The sequence below is a fragment of the Montipora capricornis genome, chromosome 7 (assembly GCF_036669925.1).
Source record: "Montipora capricornis isolate CH-2021 chromosome 7, ASM3666992v2, whole genome shotgun sequence".
NCBI lineage: Eukaryota > Metazoa > Cnidaria > Anthozoa > Scleractinia > Acroporidae > Montipora > Montipora capricornis.
The window spans coordinates 3,592,665-3,597,664 of record NC_090889.1 but is presented as its reverse complement, the minus strand read 5'-3'; positions in this window follow the sequence as shown (position 1 = coordinate 3,597,664).

Here is a 5,000-nt window from a genome sequence, read left to right as displayed (position 1 = left end):
GAAACAACCTGGGAATGACTCAGTCTTTCAGAAAGTGATTAAAAAGCTTATGTGTAAATTTGGTCACTCTTTCGTGTGCTTTTCCCCTAAATAGAATAATGATGCCACCTGTATTTTTTGTCAAACTACTTAATTCGGCCATAGAACTCTTTCAGCGCCGTTAGGCGCAGAATGTGGGGTAACTTTCTTGTTTGTTTCGTTGACTTGAAGAAGTGGACAACATATGTCAAGAATGGCAATATCGACTAAAAACTAAGGCAATAAACAGTGAGAGTCAATACAATTATCAAACCCCCATTCCCCTTGCTTTGCAGCGCACCTCAGTAATTTTGGGAGAAACCAAAAAAGATGAGCTTGATTGTAGCATGTGTGAAAGAAAAAAGCAACAAAATTCAAGAAACAAAAAAACGAAGAAAAAAAAAACGATTAAGAATATCATTTTTTACATTTAACTATGAAAACCTGCCATAAAACATACCTAAACACATTAAAAATACTAAAAACTTTGTTAAAAACTTTGTTAAGAAACGACGTTTCGACGTTAGCTAAACGTCATTATCAAGTCAAAGTAATTTAAAAATTGCAATCTACTCACAGAACAATAGCATATAAGAAGCCTGTTTAGTGAAAGATAAGAACAATGAAAATGAAACAAAAAGTTTGGCACGTATGGAGTCCGTCTGGATATTCAAATTAAGCTTGAGACTCTTTATGAGGAGCATTTCGTAGACTAAGCAATCAAATTTGTTCTGGCACTTTCTTAAGACCTTAAATTGGTATTCTTTCAAAAGACCTTTACAACCGTGAGTTCGCAAAAAAAATGTCGACCAATTGCCGAATTTTTGTGGTCAGCAATGGGTTGGTGAAGGTGTCGGGCTATACACCCAACATAATTTGCATCGCAGTGATCACATTTAAAATAATAAACAACACATTTCCAATTTACAACTGATGGCTTGATTACTTTGAGTACGAAAACCGGTTGTACTGTAACACCAACCACACACAGGTCGGGGTCTGGGTATAGTATGCCCGGGGGACGCTCTTTCAAAGTACCCCCCCCACCCATCCCTTAACCGAAGTAGTTAAGATATTGCGATATTTTTTGCTTTTCCACTCTTAGAAATTAAAGTAGTAACACACGGGCAAGGAACTCACCTCCTTCCACTCAAAGTGAATTGTCAACAACGACTGATTCTCTGTTGACAGGAACACCTAGATACACCTTCTCTAACGTAGATGTCGCAAGATAACAGACAAACCAAAGGCCACTGGACTTCACAATTTACGAACAAGTAGCTAAAACGTTTTCAAAAAGGGGTAAAACATCAATTGGAAATATAACATGAAGTGATTTGATGTGACGTAACAAAAGATCATCATATTTTGTACGCGTCGGACCATAATTAGCTGGGAGTCAACTTTGATGATTTAATGAGGGAGTGGGGAGAGTACCCTGAGAAAATCCATCGGAATCAGATTGAGCCGGATTGGTTGAAACTCAGCTCACATACGAACACAGGATGGAGGCCAGGATTTCAACCCGAAGTGGAAGGCGTCCTTTAACCCAGTCGACTTCCCAAGGTTCCCAGTGGAACTCCGTCTTCACATCGAACCAAGCCATTCGTTATTTTTCCGTTCCGTTTGTGTGTCTAGTGATAGCTTATTGAGCGGTAAACTAACATGCGATCAGGCGATCCTTTTCCCCCAGTCTTAAATATAAAAGAAAAAAAACGCAACGATCGACTAAGGGTCTCTTTACACGAGCCCGGGTTGCTTTTCACCCCGGGTTGAATCACCGCGGCGGGTAACCCTTTGCAGTCAAATGTTTTTAAGCGTTTACATGAAAACAGTAGTCAAACCGGGTCAGCCCCCATTGCCAGGTAACCCTTCTCAAGACTCGGGTTGACCCGGCTAGAAGGGTTGAAATTTCTTCAATTTCTTCATGTAAACACTGACGTCTCTAACCCGGGATTGTTTGAACGTCACTTTTTTTGCGGTTCAGCGTTTTCGCCCATGCGCAGCCTGTACCAAAATGGCGGATGCGAATGGGCATGAAGTGGAAAAAAGAACAAGTTGGCAATGGAATCACCCAATGACTGGACAACTTATTGCGAAATTAAAAGAATTGAAAAACGAGATGGACTATCAAAATATGTACGTCGTTACTATGTACTCGAAGTTACGAGAGCGAATGGCTGAACGGTTTCCTGACAGTTTTGGACGTGTTCAATTTGTCAGCCACAAATTGATGATACTGATGATTGCATGGTTCGTGCGCCATTTTCCTCACTGACAAGTAATCACCAGCCCTTTTAACCCAGCGAAAAGGGAACTGACCTGGGTCCGCCGCGAATGACCCAGCCCTCACCCAGCCCGGGCTCGTGTAAACTTAAAATTCGACGCTGAACTGACCCGGGTCGGTGTCCAACCCGGGCTCGTGTAAACAGGCTCTAAGCCAATCGTAAAACGACAACAACTACAATTTTGCAGGTGTCTATAAAAAGACAATCGCTTAAATTGTCCAGTTAAATGCGAGGATCACTTCTACCTTTCGTGTATAAACCACACCTAAATTTGCCAGCTTGGAGGTCCGTATAGTGAAAAACTGTGACCGAGGTCTTGAAAACGCTGCCCGAGGCCGCAGGTCGAGGGCATCTTTCTCAAGACCGAGGTCACAGTTTTTCGCTTTAAGGACCGACCCTTAGCTGGTAAATAGCTTATTTATTTTTTCTTCTCTCTCTCCGTTCCCGACTCTCTGGAATCACTTTTTTAATTGTTGACTCGCACTTACAAACTGAACGTTTCAAAGAGGAATATTTTTAGCTGTATTATATTTTCAAACCTCTTCTCTAATAAAAAGCAACTTCTGTATGTAAACGGATTCGGTGTCAAAAAAAAGGAAATTTATGGTCATCACACAAGCTCACGCAACCAGGGCTAGGATTCCGCCCGGGTTGGCGGGCAAAAAAAAATATCCGCCCGCTCCCAGAGCCAATCAGATTGCAGGATTCATAGAATTCCGCCCACTTGCGCATTGAGAAAAAAAAACCTTTATTTCATTCAACAACTGCAACTTCTAGTTCGAGCCCAGGAGTCATATAGTAACTTAATAAAGTTAGATCGTCCAAGTGAATGTAGTCTCGACAAAGAATGTTGTTGGTGATATGACTGAAATTTGAACAACATGAGCGGAAGTCATCTTCAGAGTCAAGTGATCTGTGTATTGTCAGTGATCGTACAAGAACCGCCGACAAGTTTGCTCAATTGGAAGGGAACTGACCTTCGGTGTGGGGTCCACTCTTAGGGTATACTATAGTATGGTATGGTATACTTTATTTAAATCCAGAAGACACGCTAGCCCGAGCAACATTAAAGCTGATTTCCACGGATCCGGAGGGCGTGTCTTCACAAATATATTATATAAAAATGTAAGTATATTTGTTGCAGGTAAAACCTCTTCTCAGGTTGAACCCGTTTTTACCAAGGTTAATCGGTGATACTCATTTTACCAAAGTTGAATACGCACTCCACCTAATCATTCCCGTATAAATTACAGTGCGACGCACCTTACCGTGGCCACCTAACAAAGTTTGGTACAAATTGTCCTCCAATCAGGGTGTGTGAATTTGATTGACAGTCACGCTTCCTTGCAAAGCTCGCATGGTTGTAAGTTGAACACCGTTGCATGGTTTGTTGAGTTGACGTATTTACACGTAATTGTCAAATGTGAAAGTTTGTTGGGTGGCCACGGTAAGGCGCGTTGCACTGTAAAGGATGCAAACACCTTTACCTTCCCTCAAGCTCTGTCTTACTCATCTTTTTAATGTTTCGCGTCATCTCATCGGTTTCTGCATTCATAAACTGCATTCAGTCTCAACGTTACAACATATTAAGGGAACAAAGAACTATACGTTGCACTTACCGATACTCGAACTCGGACCTTCGAGATCCATGGTCCTGTGTCTTCACCACTACAGTACAACGACCACCAGGTGATCTGGTGACGTAATTCGGAGGACTGGGGAGAAAAATTTTAACGCCGTATCCCACAACCGTGCGCGGCCTTATTTTCGAATTCAGCATGGCAGAGGCGAGGTTAAATCTTATCGGGTCTACTTGAATGTTCATTCAGTAACAGGAAATGTGGTAGACACGGAATGATCTGTTGAGTTTTGGCGATGGAAATACTGCAGGGAGTTTGAAAACAACACCGAAGGCCGCGCGCGGTTGTGGGATACGGCTTTAAAATTTTTCTTCCCAGTCCTCCCAATTACGTCACCAGATCACCTGGTAAACATGCTCAACGTAGCACAGTTCTTTTCATTGTTTTCTTTTGTATAATAAGTCAATTGATATCCATGTTTATTATATGGCTCTGTCTCACGAGGACTGGGAACTACAAAATTCACGAATTTGATTGGCTAAAATCGATATTGACCGCGGTCTAGATTTTCCCATCTAGACCGGCATCTAGACCGCTAATGTTTTGCGGTGAAAAGATGCAAACTAAAATGCAAAAGTATTGAGTATTTTCTTCTACCAATATTTATGTATGGAAGTGCCAAACAGCATGATGACAAAAGAGAGGATGAAAAGCAAACTTTGACAGAATTAAGTTCAGCTCATCGCCGTTCGCAAGCAAAATGTCAGTTACTACAAACCAGTTACATTAAACGAATTAAATTGTTCTTGTTGGCCATATAATAAACATCTTATTAACCGAGCTAGGTCGGTCTGTATAGGGGAATCTTGACCTCGGTCGCTGGTACAGACCTCACTGCGTTCGGTCTGTACTGGCGACCTCGGTCAAGTTTCTCCCATACAGACCTCTCGCTCGGTTAATAAGAACTAAATAATAAGCAAAACTAATCCTAACCTAACCTTCCTTTTTCTCTAGGCTTAATTTAGGAACGGATTTTACCGGCAATGTATATCAAGTAAAGATATGATCCTCGCAGTTATGAACGCAACTTTAGCAATTGCGTAGAGAATCCTGA